The following is a 17105-nucleotide window of genomic DNA, read 5'->3' as shown; positions in this document are numbered from 1 at the left end:
CACAGTATTTTCCAGTTCCATCCATTTTCCTGTGAATTTCATTTTCCCTTACAGCTTAGTAAAATTCATCGTGTATGTAGCACATTTTCATCATCATCCATGGGTTGATAGACAGGTTGGCTGATTCCAATTCCTAGCTATCAGGAACAGAGCAGCAATGAACACGGGTGTTCAAGAGTCTCTGTCGTAGGATACGAGTCCTTAGGTAAATGCCAAGGAGTGGCAAAGCTGGACCATGTGGCAGTTCTGTTTATTTCCTGAGAAAGTTCCCCGTTGGTTTCCATAGTGGCCGCACCAGCTGACACACCTAACCAACAGCAAATGAGGGTCGCCTTTCCCTGCCTCTTCACCATTGGTCCTTGTCCTTGTTTTCTTGACAATAGCCTTTCTGGCTGAGGTGAGACAGGACCTCAAAGTGCTTTTAATTTTCGTCCCCTTGACTATTGGGCTCTTTAACCTGCTTGCTGGAGACGCAGCAGAGGTCTTCACGCTTGTGTGGCAAGGGCTTCACCAACTCGGCCGTGCCCCAGTCCTCTCAAAATACTTTTAACTGTTTCCATTCGCCTACAAGGTACTCTCTGCAGGCCAATTTGTGACCATTGCCCTGTGTCAGTTGGAGCCTCCGATGCCCCAGAGCAACCAGGGCTGAACGTGTCAAGGGGACAGGTGACTGTGGAGTTGGCGTAATTGTTCAACCCATTTCCTCCTTTGGAAAAGCCACTCCCCTCATTCATGGTCTCATTCAGTCAGCACTCAGCCATTCACTTACTCATTTTCTTGTCTAAGGTTTTTATTTGCTTGCTTGTTTGTTTGTTTGGAGACAGGGTCTCCTCTGTAGCCTAAGCTGGCCTGGTTCATGCTATGCAGACCACACTGGCCTCTAGTCAGGGCAATCCTCCCACCCTTTGTGAGTGCTGGAATTGCAGGTGCATCACTGTGCTTGCTGCCTTCATCTAAGTTCTAAGTAAGATTTTAAACAAAATTGCATGTGTGGTGTGTATTTGCTCTCTCTCTCTCTCTCTCTCTCTCTCTCTCTGTGTGTGTGTGTGTGTGTGTGTGTGTGTGTGTGTGTGTGTGTGTGTGTGTAGGTCAGAGGATAACCTTGGGTGTTATTTCCTACCCTCCATCTTGTTTGAGACAGAGTCTCCCTCTTGTCCACTTATGACAGGCTATCGGGCTCATGCGCTTCCAGCAAGTCTCCTGTCTCTGCCTTTGGTCTCCCAGTGAGGTACATTGTGCACTGTCGCACTGCCTTTGCGTAATTCGGGAGACTCATACTGAAATCATCAGGCATGCACAGCAAGTATTTTACCCACAGAGCCCTTAAATAGAATGTTTTCACCACTGCTCCTGTGTCATGTTTATTTATCTGGCTTGTTATTTATTGTTTGCATTGCTTCAGAATCTACTGTTTGAACATCCTGCAGTGCATACATTTATTGTGTTTATTTTATTCTATTTTTGCAGTGCTGGGAATTGAATCTAAGGTCTTGTTCCTGTAGACAAATGCTCTTCTACCGAGCTACACCCCCAGCAACAGAGGATGTGTTTAGGCTTGGCTACCAGTGAGAGTTCCCGTGAAGAAAAACACCAACATGATTACAATCTGTGATGAATGGCAAACAGATGAAAAGAAAACCAGAAAGAATAAATACACTTCACCTCAGAGTCTTGGAGAGCTACATGCTCAGGAGATAGTTTGAAAAGGCTTAAAAATTGCAAGAAAGGGCTGGAATGATGGCTTAGCAGGTAAGGGTTCTAGCTATGCACACATCGCGCACACACATACACACGTGCGCACACACACACACACACACACACACACACACACGTCTTCTCTATAGTACAGAGAATGATCTGTGATACCCATGCTGTCAGTTTTGAGTGAGTGAGTTTATTAGGTAGATAGCAAGGAGCAGATAGAGAGAAAAAGAAACACTGTGGAGTCAGGAGTTACAGCATCCACACGGACAACAGGAGGAGACCAATTGAGAGAGCAAACAACAGGTAACACCATCAAATGGGGCTCCAGCGTCTACTGGGGAGGCGTGCTGAGGCAGCAGCTGAGTTTTGGGTTGAGTTTGGGCAGAGCAGAGTTCTCTTTCCATGGTAGAGTTCCCCATAGATGGACTTCTGAGTTCTCCTTTCTACTGCAGTATTTTCATATGATGGGATAAATAAACACAGTTTCAAAAATATTACAAGATAAGCCAATCATGGTGGCACAGGCCTTTAAACCTAGCACCTGGGAGCAAAGCCAGGAGGATCTCTGTGAGTTCAAGGCCAGCCTATCTACACAGAGATTTCTAAGATAGCCTGGTCTACACAGAGAAGTCTAGGCTAGCAAGGTCTATACAGTTAAGAGCCTGTCTCAAAAAAAAAAAAAATTAGAAGAAATTTCTTGCTAGACAGAAAAGACAAGGAAGGGTCCTCCAAGCAGAGTCATAACCTGTGCAAAGGCCTTAAGGTTCAGGAGGTTTGAGGGACCTGCTTGAAGAAAGACAATGGGCAATGATAGCCTTCACATATTTAGGCTTGTTGTGTGTCAAGCATTATAGTGGCATGTGTACGGACTTTGGGTGGCTTCTTGAACACACCGAACCATCCACGTGGCTTGAGATCTGCTGATCTTCCCATTGTGGAGTCCTGAAGTCCAAGACTGTGTTAGATAAGGCTGAGGCCAAGGTGCTGGCAGACTGGAGCCTATCTGAGCCTCTAGGACACATCTGTCACTACCTCTTTGGTTCACAACCACTTCTTCCATGTGAAAACCAGGCACATGGCTACTTGGACTTTTCTATTGCCTGTATCAGACCACTCTACCCTATACAACCTTCCTTGCCTTGACCCTCCTTTGTCCCCCCCCTTGTGTGTGTGTGTGTGTATTGGAAGTCATAGGTTGATACTGGCTATCTCCCTAGTTGCTCTCTATATTGTTTTTTGAGACAGGGTCTCTCATTGAACCTAGAGTTCACCAACTCTAGTAGAAATGGGCTGGCCAGCGAGCTCTAAAGATCCCCTATCTTTGTCTCCATAGTGCTGGATTACAGGTGTGTGCTACAGGATTGTGAAGTTCAGGACAGGAATGACATACTGCAGAGCCAGCTACAGTTCACCTGGTCCATGCATATAGCCCTCCCTTGGCCACTAAGTGTCCCATAATTGCCTTCAGCGTCTGTTCTGCAGTCCAGGGCATGAAAAACCTGCCCATTGCTGACATTAGCTTCTTGGTACCTGCCTCTCAGATGAATATGTGTGTGACACACATGCATGTTCATGCGTGTCCACAGTGCACATACACACAGGGTATATGTTTGGGTATATGTGTGTAGGCTAAAGGACAACCTTGAATTTTGTTCTTCAGGCATCACAGTCCCATATTTGGAGACAGGCTTTCTCAGTGTCTGACACTTGCTGTAGTACACAAGGTTAGCTGGTCTGGGAGACCCAGGGAGATAGGTGTTTTTAATTTCCTAGTGCTCATGACACAAGTATGCCACTGCATCCTGTCTTCCCCCCACCCCATGCACTTCAACGCCTTCTAAATGTGTGTTCTAGACACTCAATTCAAGTCTTCAGGCTTACAAGGCATGCTTTACTCAGTCACCTCCTAGCCCTGTCATCCTCTTGTAAGGAAGTACTCACCTGGATAATCATGATTCATCTCCCTATACCTCAAGACACTGAATGGTACCACATCTCCCACACAAGGTGCTGTAGTCATGGGTGTGGGGATCGTAGTGGACTTTTCTGGGGAGCCTCAGTTATCAGTGCTAGGAACCATCACAAGCCTTATAGCCACACACACTTCCTTTTTACAGAGGCAGAAACCAGGGTGGGGGAAGCAAAGTGTGGTAGTTCAAATGTAATTGCCCCCATAAGCTCATGGGGAGTGGCACTATTAGGTGGCTTTGTTGGAGTAGGTGTGGCCTTCTTGGAGGAAGTGTGTCACTGTAGGGTCAGGCTTTGAGGTCTCCTATGCTCAAGATATTCCCAGTGCCTTAGTCCACTTCCTGTTGCCTTTAGATCAAGATGTAGACTTCTTAGCTCCTTCTCCAGCACCATGCCTACCTGCATGCCACCATGTCTTGCCATGATGACAATGGACTAAACTTCTGAATTGTAAGCCATTCCAATTAAATGTTTCCCTTTTTAAGAGTTGTGGTCATGGTGTCTCTTTACAGCAATAGAAATCCTAACTAAGACAGATGTTGGTACCAGGGACTGGGGTATTGCTGTGATAGGCCTGACCATACTTTTATTTGAAGGAATATAGACCTTGGGACTGTGGATTAGAAAAGCAGTTGAATGCTTTCAGTGTGCTTAATGGGACAAATTAGTAGGAACATGGAAAACAGTTGTGCTAAGGGTGATTTGAACTGTGGGGACCTGGCCCAAGAGGTTTCAGAGAAGAAAAATATCAATGTGTGGCCTAGAGATTGTTCTTGTGATATTTTGGTAAGCTGCTTTTTGTCCTTGTCCAGAGTCTGAGTGGGGCTACAGTGAATAGTTTTGGGTTAATTCCATTGACAGAGGAAATCTCAAAACAGCCTAGTATAGACTCTGTGATTATTAGTGTTAATACTAATAAAGATTTATAGTGAAAGGAGAAAGCTGAGAAAGGAAAAACACAAAATGTACAATTTGAGGAGAAAAGGAGCACTAGAAAATGGAATGGAGTCCTGTGTTCAAGGAGATAAACAGAAAAAAGAAATGGAATAAAGGAAGTGGTGACCTCAGGGTGAGATCCCACCCAGCTAAGTTTCCAACCTGTGAAAAGGAGTTAAAGAAAAGCTTAGAGCTGGATGTGGTGGTACACACTTTAACCTCAGCAATTGGAAGGCAGAGGCAGGAAGATCTATGAGTTCAAGGACAGCCTGGACTACAGAGTGAGTTCCAGAACAGCCAAGCTTAGGCAGTGAAGGGAACCATCAAAAACAGAAGGCTGGTGAAGATTGAACAAGGGGGCCATGCTTCAGCCTCAGCAAGCAGCAAAACTTGGCAACATCAGCCACATAGTTCTGGCTTTAGAGTCTAGGATACAAGAAAAGCATTATGGAACCTTCTGCCATGACTAAGGAAAACCACTGAGGCTATGCATGTGTGTGTCAGGGGTGTCCTTGAATGGAGGCCTAGAGAGACCATTTCATGAAGCTATGAAGGAAAAGTCTGGATTGCCTTGGAAACCCCAAGATGTTGGAGATACCAGAGTCATGGATACCTGCCGAGGAGAGCTACTAACAGGGAGTGGAACCAGCCCAAGAGAAAGAAGTGTGTTGCAGCCAACAAAGCTGAAAGGAGTTGGAGATCTGAAGAGCGTTTTGATACCAGACATGAAGATGCAGAGTCTAGAATTTGCCCTGCTGGTTTTGCTTTGGTCCAGTATTTCCTCACTCTGCCCCCTTCTCTGTGTTTTGGAATGATAATGCATATGTTGTGCCAAATATGTATTTGTTGTGTATATGTTGTGTGTCCAATGTTGGAAAGTATGTGATCTGTTTTTTAATTAGATTTTATAGGGGATTACAATTAAGAGATTATATGAATCTCAGAAGAGACTTTGAACTTTGGACTTTTAAACATTGTTGAGACTGTGATAGACTATAGGGACTTTTGAAGTTGGACTAAAGGTATTTTGCATTATGATATTGTTACAAGTTTATGGTGGCCAGAGAGTGAAATATAGTAGTTTGAAAGTAATTGGCCCCATAAGTTCACGGAGAGTGGCACTATTAAGAGATGTGGCTTTATTAGAGTAGGTATGGCCTTGTTAGAGGAAGTGTGTCACTGTAGGGGCAGGCTTTGAGGTGTCCTATGATCAAGATATTCCCAGTGTCTCAGTTCACTTCTTGTTGCCTTTAGATCAATATGTAGACTTCTCAGCTCCTTCTCCAGCACCATGCCTGCCTGCATGCCACTGTGTCCCACCATGATGATAATGGACTAAACTTCTGAACTGTAAGCCTGCCTGAATTAAATTTTTCCTTTATAAGAGTTGCTGTGGTCATGGTGTCTCTTCGCAGCAATAGAAACCCTGACTCCCAGACTGGGAGTGACTTGAGTGTTGAGGAAGCTAAGGATGTATGTGTGGAGTGTCCTTTGGGTGAGATGGAACACAAAGAGTTTTGTGTTCCCATTCTACTCTTGCAGTACAGCAGATGAGGAAGCCCGGATGCTGAGAAGGGCAGCGCAGTAAGGCTGGGAATGAAGGCTCCTGTTACACTACAAAGCACAGTGCATTTTAATCTTGAAGATTTGACCTTTCCTCCCCTTACCCCCTTTCCCTTTCCCGTTCTTTCCTTTTCCTCTCTCTTTTGATGTGTGAGGATGATGATCAAACCCAGGGCCTCTTGGATGCTAAGCATACACTCCACCATTGAGCTACAGCCCAGGCCTATCCAGTATTTGTGTGGATATCTCTATCCAGCAGACTGATAGATAAACAGATAGACATGTATGTCTGGGGAGGTGGCTCAGCCAATAAAGTGCTTCCTATGCAAACAAGAGGCGCTAAGTTTGTTCTCCAAACCCATGGAAAGAAGCCTGGCATGATGATGTGTGCTTGTAATCTCAGAGCTGGGGGATAGAGACAGGGGCATCCCTGGCCAGACAGTCTAGCCTAAGAGATGAGCCTCAGGTGCCAATAAAATGCCCTGTTTAAACATCAAGGTAGGTGGACCCTGAGGTTGTTCTCTGGCCTCCACACCCACATGTACCATGTGCACACATACCAGCACATTGGCACACAGATATCTTTTTCAAGTAATAACCTGTCCCCACCCTGCTTAGCTTCCAAGGTCAGTTGAGAATGGGCACCTGTGAGGTGATAGGGCCACAAAGTCATCCCTGGGTTTTCTATTCTCTTATACATCTTGCCCTGAATGTACAGCATAGGCTCCTTCCTCCTGTTTCTCAGTTTGCTTCTCTGGGCAGAGGGTGAAGCGTCACTTGACCCCAGGTACCTTCCTTTCTCGTTGGCTGTCTTCTCTTTCTGATCAGTTTCGTGTAATGGGTTCAGACAGCTTTCTGTGTTCCTGGCATGTTCTATGTGCTAATGGGCATATGAGTTTTCTTGGCAAGAATCTAGTTGTTAACTTGCTAGTTTACAGTCATGTGGACTCTGAGGCTGGGCAACATAGCAGAAGCTCCCAGTTTTGACCCTGTGTGATGGTTAAAGGGTCAGCTTGACAGGATCCAGAATCAGCTAGAGGACAAGCTGTGGACAAGCCCACGGAGGGGGCGGGTTCTAGTTGGGCTAGTTGAGAAGGGGAGACCTGTTGTTCAAATCTTAGATGACCTTTTAATAAAAATATGGTCCCAGATATTGGGGTGAAAGCTGAAAGATCAGAGAAGCAGAACAACCAGCCACTAGTTCTTACCTCTACAAAATCCTCAGCCTAAAGAGAGTGAGTTCCTGTTTCCTCATGCCTTATATATCTTCCTCTGCCTTGCCATATTACTTCCTGGGATTAAAGGTGTGTGTGCTTCCCAAGCAAAGGCATGGGATCTCAAGTTCTGGGCTTAAAGGTGTGTGCCACCACTGCCTGGCTTCTATGCCTAATCTAGTGGCTGGCTCTGTCCTCTGATCCTCAGGCAAGTCTATTAGAGTACACAATGTATCACCACAGAGACCCATCCTGAATGTGGACAGCACCATCAGAAACACATCTCTTTCTGTTTCCTGACTATGGAGGCAACATGACCCTGATTGCTCTGCTGTGATGGAGGACACCTACAAGCCGTGAGCTGAAATAAGCCCTTCTTTCTGTGAGATGCTTGCGTGAGACATTTTGTCACAGCAACAAGACAAGTAATCAGTCCACTCTGGGAGTGTGTGTGGAATATTCCTTTGTGGACACTACCCATTTCTTGACACCTACAGAGTCCCTCTTCTTGTAAGTCACCTCCATGCTGAGAGGTCCCAAAGCATGTTGGTACCCCTCCTTTTTCCCTCCGTGTCCATCATTGGAAAGAAGCTTTCATTCTGCAGTGGTTTTACATCTGCAGAAGTGTTGAGAAGAGAGCCAGGCGTCTGGGCATCCCTTCCCTGCAGTGTCTCCTCATGCAGTTTTTTTCACACACCACTCTGTTGCATTCGTACACACCGAGAAGCGACCACTGGCCTGTGTCGTTAGCCACACTCCAGACTGTGGATCTCAGTGGTTTGCCCACTAACTTTGCTGTTCTGTTACAGGATCCAGGCACACACACTTACAAATGTCTCTCTTGGGAAGACACCCTGGGAGCCTACTGCTGGATAAGGCTGTCGTAACAACCACAGCCACCCACCACATCTGCCAGGGCTGTGGCCGTCTGAGAGCTGTGGTCCATTGTACACACTTCTTAGCTGAGCAGGATGGCGGTTTTTTTTTTCTTGCTGCACAGATCAGTAAACTGAGGCACAGGAAGTTCCATAATTTGGCCTAGGGAAGTGAGAACCTGAAAGCAGAGGCTGAGGACTGGCTGTGATGGGCTGTGGGGCAGGAGGGTGCATTTCTCAGAAGCAGGACATGGACTTATGTATTATCCATGTATCTGCCAGGAAAAGGGCTCCTGAGGGGCCACTGACTTTGCTTTATGTCTAGCTCTATGAGGCAGAATCTCATGTATACAACCCAGGCTGGCCTTGAACCCACTATGTAGACAAGGTTGGACTTCAATTCCTGATCCTCCTGTGTTCACGTGAGCACTGAGATTACAGGTGTCTATCTCTACGCCTGGCTTTTCTGTTGTTAATTTTACGCCCCCCCACCCCATCTGCAGCATAGATAGAGGTTTGTACCCCAACAAACACTGGGTGGATGGAGGAGTAAGGGCAGGAATGAAGGAATGGGGCTAGCTAGCCAGTGAGAGCATTTAGAACACAAACAAGAGGACTTGAGTTCAGATCTTGATGCCCACACAAAAGGCTGAGCATGACCTCCAGTGCTCAGGTGTAAACCTCCCTGGGGCTTGCTGGCTGCTGGCCCAGCTCCAGGTTCAGTGAGAGGCCCTATCTCAAGGGAATGCGGAAGATGCAATGAGTGACAGAGCCCTGGGGTTGAAGTCTCAGGACAAACTTGTACACAGTATTTGCTAGAACCTCAAAGACCTAGAATTGCGGAACAAGCCAGATGCTTCATAGACTCTCAAAAAAGGGGTGCAGCCACATGAACCACTCTTGCTACAGGAGAGGAGGCCCCTTCGGACCTGGGTAGGAGGGCCTGGAAAGGGCTTCTCCTCTGAGGAGGGTATTGATGGCCTAGGTAGCTGTCCAGAAGTTTGGGGCTCTCTGTCTCTGGAAGTAAGCTCTTCCCTAGGTCCAGGTTTCTTGGACTCTTACTGCTAGCTGAGAGAAAGCAGAGTCAGAGTTCTGGGCCGCACCTCCATGCCTTGCACGTAAAAGGTGTTCAATAAATGTTTGATGAATGAACGAAATAATGTAATTAAGAATCAGAGAGGGTGGGGTGGAGGGAGGGAGTCTTTCAATCCTTAGAATTTGTCCCAAGTACCCAGAAGGCCACATTTGCATACAAATAATTGATATTCTAATTACAAATCATTCCTATTGATTTATTAAGCAGATCCCCAAAGACTCTCCAGATGATAATTAGATTCTCTCTCCTTAGGGGTGAGGGTGGTGTGTTTACCTCTGCGGTTCTCCCCACCCCCGAGCAGTACCTCAGAACTGCATGATAAATGCTCTGAGCAGCCAGCAGCAATCGAGCAAGCGTGGGCATCATTGTGGAGAGAGGTCTCAGGGCCCCAGAGATTGCTATTGTGTTGGGAAGCAGAGGATGCGCCCACGCGTGCATCTGTGTGGGGTAAACCCTGGTGACCTTACACATAGTGTTGGTGCTCTCACAGGATAGAGAGGCACCTGAGTGGTCCCCTCCCAGTGGCTGGGAGCAGAACTTAGACCTGTCCCTATTGTCTGTGTGCCCTCCCTGTGCCACACTAAAGGCAAGACACTAATGCATAAGGGCTTTACAAAAGGATTACGGAAGCAGCAGCGAGGGAATGAACGCTGAGGAAAGCCTCCTAGACACGCAGGTCTGGGAACTGAGGTACAAGCTGGTCCAGGAACTTGCCCAAGGAGAATGAGAGTCATTGATCCCACTGAAGACTGTCATTCATGTCCTACTTACACGGTTTTATACATCCCTCATCTTCTCTATTCTGCCTAGATGACCACCCCCATGACCTCTGATAACTGCTGTAGTGGCCTCTGACCTTCAGCCTTTGAAGGGTAGCTAGAGTCTTGGAACCCCAGACAAATACACAGACATAGACAAAGGAGGAAGAGTGACTATGATAGACACAAGTCCTGTGATGTGGTGAGTCACAGAACTTTAAAATTTGCTTTCTCCATGCCAGGCTTTATGTTCCTAGGAATGCTTAGATCGTTGCTCAGTGGATGCTACCACTCTACTTTCTATCTAGGGGACATCCAGGAGCCCAGAGATGGCATAATTAATACCAATGCCAGACTTCAGCAGCAGGAGGCCCTGTCACGTTTGTCCTGGAAGAACAAGAGTGGGTGCTAGCTGCCTTGGGCCCCATAGGTCCCTGGGACTAATACAAGTTACCCCTAGACAGGCTGCTTAGGCTACCGCACTGTTTTGCAGACAGGGGCCCACTGACATACCTGCAGATGTGTGGGCTGGCGTGTAACGCTGGGCATCCCTTGGGGAGATGGCAATGGGGGAACACTAGAAATGGAGTGCAATGATTAGAGGTAACTGCAGAAAGGCTAGGGATGCAGAACTCTGTTCAGGTGTAGACCCTTGTGGGGATGTGGACCAACACTCTGCATGGACCACTGAGGGCAGGTAAGAGTGAGCTGGTAGAGAAAGGTGGATCTCTCTGAATTCAAGGCCATCCTGGTCTACATGCTGAGTTCAAGGCCAGCCAGGGCTACACAGTGAGACCTTGTCTAAGAAAGCAAACTAGAGTGAGCTGATGGCTAGCGTTAAGACAGCGGCATCACTCTGTGGAGCTGTGTGTTTAGACCATGCTTTTTCTGAGCTTAGGGGTGATCGTTGAGGGGTCTTGTGTTTATCTTGGCCGTCTGTCAAGCAGAGTGTCCTTCTGTGATGTGTATTCTGTGTATGTTCTGTGGGTCAGAGCACACCACTGGCAGCTGGGGGCATCAGGGGAAGTTTGTCTCTTAGCTTTACCACTTGTGTGGAGGGGAACACAGGAATTCTTGTGTGTGAGAGGCAGGGCCACTCAAGGAACAGAGGCCATGGTTGGCTGATATCACAGAGACAGTACATATAGGAGATTTCATATCTCCTGTCAGCATGGGGTGGGGAGTGGAGCAGGAGGAGGCAGAGCTTCAAGGTGTAAGCCTGGGGCCTGTTGTACTCCTGGGGACAGGCGTTGTTGCACGGTGAGTTAGTCTTTTGTCGCTACATGAAGGACATGAGTTCACCCGTGCTGGTGGGTACCTCCCTGGGTCCCAAATACACCATCTGTATCCAGGCGCCAAGGCATTAAGGCGTCACCTTTGCTCTGAAGACAGTCCTCCCTCCTCTCTGAAGACAGTCCTCCCTCCTCTCTGAAGACAGTCCTCCCTCCTCAACCTTTAAACGCCGCCGCCGTTAAACAGAAGCAGATGATTCTTAACTGGTAGCAGCAGGAACCGCAAAGTAGTAAATATCTTGTTATTTTCTTCTAGGGGAAAGGGCCCACAAAAGAGCTGTCTCCCTTTTCTTTATTTCTCAGAAGCTTAATTCCCTAGGGGGCCCTGATTTGTTTGTGCTCTGATAATGCATGGTGTCTGTCTGGACTCATGAAGCCCTGTCCTGATTTCTCATTTATTTATTCCTCTGAGCCCGAGATGTAGGACTTTGCAGCGGCAGGGATGTTCTAACGTTTGACAAACCAAATAATAAACGATGATGGATCAGCGCAGGAGAGATGGTACCAGGGAGGGGAGGGAGGCGACCTTCGGCTCTCAGCAGCACTCAGCCATCTGCACGCTCACAGGGCTCCCGCCTCTTCAGCTGTTCTGTCCCCACTCTGAGCCCCAGGTCCCCGATGACACCCTTCCCCTGATCCGGTTACTCTCTTACAAAAAAGTCTTTTGTCTTTTCTGTCATTTTTCTCTGCAATTTAAACATTTATCTTTTCTTCATTTTGCGTTTGTGTGTATACACAGGCCTACGTGGGTGTATCTCTGAAAAAAAAAGAGACAGCATTATGAAAAATGAGGACAAGCTTTCATATTGTTTAGGCTCATATAGAACCAATAAAAAAGTCCCCCACGGACCCACGATGGAGGAGGCAGGTGCCCACTGTCCATGGCTCAGTTACAAGCAATTGCATGCGAGGGCTGAGAACAGAATTTGTGTGTGTGTGTGTGTGTGTGTGTGTGTGTGTGTGTGTGTGTGTGTACGTATGGGTGCAGGGATGGTGCTGATTGGCAGAAGCTTGGCTTCTTGTCATAAAGTTTGCATCCTTCTCATTTAGCAAATAAAACCATCCACCAAAATTAGATGTAGTGGCTCACACCTGTAACCTCTAGCTCTTAGGCGGCTCAGACAAGAGGATTGCCACAAGTTCAAAGCCAGCCTGGGTGACAGAGTGAGTTCTAGAATATCTTGAACTACAGTGTGATGTCCTGTCCCAAAATTCCAAAAGGGAAGGAAAAAAAAAAACAAACAAACAAAAACAAAACCCCGCATACCAAGTCCTAGAAGAGGAATACAAAAGGCCGGATGTGGTGGTATGACCCTAGTTCCAATACTCAGGGAGCAGGAGCAAAAGGAGCAGGACTTCGAGGCCATCATGAACCATGCCTCAAAACAGAAGAGGGACCTGTCGGTATTAACTGTTCCAAAATGATGCACATGCTTTAGGTGATTCCCAGCCTGGAAGCCAACAGGAAAAGTCACTTGTCCTTGAAGTGGTCTCTGAGATGAGTGACTTGGGTCATTTTCCCACGGGGACTTTGCAGCCAGCTAGCTGAAGGACATAGCTTGGTGTTGTGTTGAGTCCATAGGTATACTTGGTTTCTGAAACAGGGCTTCATTATGGTGTCCAGGCTGGCCTGGAATTCACTCTGGAGCTTAGATTGCTGGCCTTTAACCCTTGGTCATCCTCCTGCCTCAGCCTACCAATGCTGGCATTACAGACATACACTCCATGCCTGCCTACCTCTCAGGAGGACCCTTTTGTTGGCTCTGGTTGGTTCTTCCCTGTCTCCAGGTGGCTGTCTTTTGGGGGAGAAGCAGATGGACTTCATGGCATCCTCATAGAGACATCCAGCCACCAGTTCACTCCCAGGTCATTTATAAACAGTGACTCTCAGCCACCCACACCTCCATTGCCTGTTACTTTCAGAAAGAACTCAAGAACAGGAAGGGAAGTCCATTTGGATCCTGATTCCCTTACTTGGGGTTCATTAGAGTGGCAATAAGATGTATGAAAATCAATTCGGGTGAAACAATCTGGTGGGCTAGTTCTTTTTTTTTTTAGATTATGTAAATATTTTTTATTTTATAATTTAATTTAATTTTACATATCAGTTACGAATTCCCTTGTTCTCCCCCTGCCTTCCCTCCAGCCCACCCCCATTCCCATCTCCTCCAAGGCAAAGACTCCCCTGGGCTGGTGGGCTATTCATGACTGGGCAGTCTTGCTATTGAGCTGTTCCAACAGCAACCCAGCCTGTTGCTAGCATTCTGGTTGTTCCTACCACCAGGGTACTTACTATACAGGCTAAAAACAAATAAAAAACAAAACAACTCTGAAGTTGAGATGTGTTCTCATTTATATGCAAACAAGCCGTGGCCTGACCCCCTCATCTGGGCGTGGTGGGGTCTCCAATGTGGATGATAGTATACCATAGGGCCACACTGTCACGGCAAAGTACATTAACCTTGAATTAACAGTCTCAACTCCTCAATTTTCTCCTTTAAAAAAAAGTCCCTTTCTAATGTAGTGGAGCCCTGGTAGCTTTTCCGTTTTCTTTTTCATGTACTTGATTTCACAGAGGCCTGAAGCTCTGTTCTACACTAACCATTAATAAAGAGAAAAGTGACCCCCTGTTCCTCTTCCTACCCCATTAGCAGTGGTATTAAGGATTGCTGCACTTCCGGACATACTTCTCGAAAGGTGGTCTCTGAGTTCCTACCTTGTTTCCTAGGAGACGCTGAAAATAAATCTAAAGTGACTGGAGGTCTGATTAAAATCATAATTAACCAAGTGATTCATCTTGACAGGGTGTTGGCTGTAAAGCCCCCCCCCCCCTTCTTCCAGGTTCAACCAGCACTATACAGAAAAATGGTAACTTAATACTCCTGGAGAGTAAATTCTAGAAGCCTTAAGATGCCCGTTTTCCCAGTCAACTGCAGTTATTTTCAGTGGGGAATCATGACATTGACCATTATTATTAAAAGAGCACACCCCCGCCCCCCAAACTTAAAAGATGCGTGTTTTGTAATTTATCATTTCAAAGGAGATACATTTAAGTTCCAATGTAAGACAAGATCTATCTAGAAGCAACTCTGCAGTTGCCCAGAAACCAGGACTGGTAACCTAGCTGCTGTGTGCTTTGGGGTCAGCTGCTTGTGAAGACACCAAGCCATTGTTCTGTGCATTTAAAACATCCGGCTTGTTTGGCGCGGTGGTAATCTGTTCCTTCCTTTTTGGCTTGGGCTCCTCCTATTTCTCTTGGCATCTATAAAGCTTGCACAGTGCAGCTTTGATGGACCGGAGGCTAATTTGCCCTCTTAGTATGTATTTACACTTCCTTACCCCTTCCTTCCATGAGGATTTAAGGTAGCTTAGAAAGATCTATGGTAAATACAGAACTGAAAATAAATGTGCGCTGTAGAGTTTCACACACTTGTTCCAAAGCCAGCTCTAAGCTTTATGGTGGAACAACAAAACACTTTCAGTGTGTGTGTGTGTGTGTGTGTGTGTGTGTGTGTGTGTGTGTACACATGTATGTGTGCATGTGTGAGTGCATGCATGGAGGTCCAAGGATGACTTTCGGGTGTCTGGTTTTATTTTTTGGACAGGTTTTCTCACTGGCCTAGACTGTAGGCTACACTGGCAGGGATCCACCTGTCTCTGCCTCCCTAGTGCTGGGATTACAAACAAAACACCACACCAGACTTTTTAAAGTGAGTTCTGGGAATTAAACTCAGGTCCTTGTATTTATCTGAGCTGTCTTCCCGGCTCCATGCTTTTTGTTTGTTTACATTTTAAGACTGCAATTCTCTAGGAAGACCAGGCTGGCCCCGAACTCAGAGGTCTGCCTGCTTCTGCCTTTCAGGTACCAGGATTAAAGAAACATTTCACCAGCCAAGTAGCTGAGGAAAACCCTGAACTCCCCATCTTCCTGATTCCAACTCCTAAGTGATAAGGTTCCAGGTGTGTGGCACCAGGTCTAGTGTTGCTGTGTGTGGAAGCCAGGGCTTCATGCATGCAAGGGGAAGCCAGGCAACCACACTTGTGTATCTGTTGATTTTTGTTAAACTTCTGAAGGCAGGAAAGAGGTGCATGGGTTTTTTAAAATTCTGTTTTCTCTGTGTTTTTAGAGGCTGCGTAAGCTCTTTGAAGCCTGCAAAGTGTGGTGAGGATTTGGCCAGCCGGTGAAAGCATTTGCCCCTTAGACCAGGGCAGAAAGAAAACAAGTTTGTTCAGTACACTGCGCAGAGAGCAGTGGGCAGTGACACAAATGACAGCCCTTAAAACGTTGTCACGTGTGTAAGATGTAAGTGTGCATACATCTGCAGAGTCAGAGATCAACTTTTAGGAATGGGTTCTCTCCTTCCACTGGTTTTGTTTGGAAATAAGGAAGATTATGCATACAGTACGAGCTTGAACAAGTACAGAATTATCTACAAAGTAGCAGGTGTCTATCACCAACCTCTCTCCTCGGAAATGATTACTGCTGGCAGCTGGGTATGGGCTTTGAGACTGTAACCAGGGAGACCGAGCAGTGGAAAATCACGTGATGCTAGTGAGTTCTATGAAGGGGCCACCTTAGAAACGTGCATCTCATAAAATAAAGGGCAAAAACTGTGTACAAATGCCACATGCCTCCTGGGAGACAGGAATGCTACTCCCAGGATTTGCCCAAGAGAAATGTTATGTATACACCATAGAATGCCTATCACAGCTGGGTTGGGGCTCACACCCATCATCCCAGCATGCAGAGGTAGGTGGCTCTCTGTGAGCTCCAAGTCAGCCAGAACCAGAGTGAGTTCCAAGATACCCAGGGCTAGAGTGACAGCCTGTCTTAAATCAAAAACAAAACAAGCACCAACAAACCAACCAGACAACCAGGAATGTTTGTCAAGGTATATTTCTAATAGCAAAAATCTGGGAGCAACGCAATGCCTGTGGATACAGAGTGGACACATGACAGGAATCTGTGGGCAGGTAGAGTACTCTACAGGGATATAGGCAGGAGTGAATGAAAGTGCTTTGTGCTATTCTGACTCAAGGCCAGATCCAATAGTACACCCACATGACTGCACGGAGTTCACATTAAAAATGTAAAAGCAGACAAAAAAACAAAACAAAACAACAAAACAAAACAAAACAAAACAAAAAAAACTCATGGCCAGAAAACAAGGGCTGGGAGATGCCCAGCCAGTGAGGTGCTTGCTCTGCAGTCATGAGCACGAAAGGTTTGTCCCTGGCACCCATGGAAAGGACAGGGGTGCAGAACATGCCTGTAATCTCAGTGCTGGAGAGGTGGAAACAATAGAAACAGTGTGATTTGCTGGCCAGCCACTTGGACCAATTGGTGAGCTGCAGGTTTGGTCTCAAAACTAAACTAGAGAGCGATCTAGGAAAACACTGAATGCAGATCTCTGGTCACCATGTGACCTGTGCAAGCAAACACAGACAGGCAGACACACAGAGAAACAGAGAAAAGCACACACACACACACACACACACACACACACACACACACACACACACCACGGGAGAAATGTTTCTGGGATGTACACAGCACAGTTTGGGCTGGACACATTTTTTTGTCGTCTTCTGAAGATGTTTATATTTTACAAATGAAAGCAAAGCCAGTCACCCAACCTGAATTAAAGTCACTTCACCTGAGTCACATGGGGCTCTCAACACAATGATTTATAAAAATA

General features: G+C 46.5%; 1 protein-coding gene and 1 long non-coding RNA gene across 3 annotated transcripts in view; one reads left to right on the top strand and one right to left on the bottom strand.

Annotated features, from left to right (window-relative positions):
* The first annotated feature begins 1175 nt into the window (after window positions 1–1175).
* LOC121828965 (uncharacterized) lies at window positions 1176–16526 on the top strand. Of its 2 annotated transcripts, none has more exons than XR_013050973.1 (3): window positions 1176–1258; window positions 1468–1749; window positions 15534–16526. It is a non-coding gene; the product is annotated as an uncharacterized LOC121828965 (long non-coding RNA). The 2 variants fall into 2 exon arrangements; XR_013050972.1 differs by lacking the exon at window positions 15534–16526 and adding an exon at window positions 10167–11306.
* Window positions 11791–17105, bottom strand: part of Rab22a (RAB22A, member RAS oncogene family) — a 65555-nt gene continuing 60240 nt past the window's right edge. Inside the window, exon 8 of the transcript XR_006071697.2 lies at window positions 11791–12163. The gene's annotated coding sequence lies outside the window, so the exon portion shown is untranslated. The remainder of the gene's footprint in view (window positions 12164–17105) is intronic.

Source organism: Peromyscus maniculatus, chromosome 4, assembly GCF_049852395.1.
Source record: "Peromyscus maniculatus bairdii isolate BWxNUB_F1_BW_parent chromosome 4, HU_Pman_BW_mat_3.1, whole genome shotgun sequence".
NCBI classification, from domain to species: domain Eukaryota; kingdom Metazoa; phylum Chordata; class Mammalia; order Rodentia; family Cricetidae; genus Peromyscus; species Peromyscus maniculatus.
The sequence above is the reverse complement of the archived record's forward strand: the minus strand, read 5'-3'. Positions and strand labels throughout refer to the sequence as shown.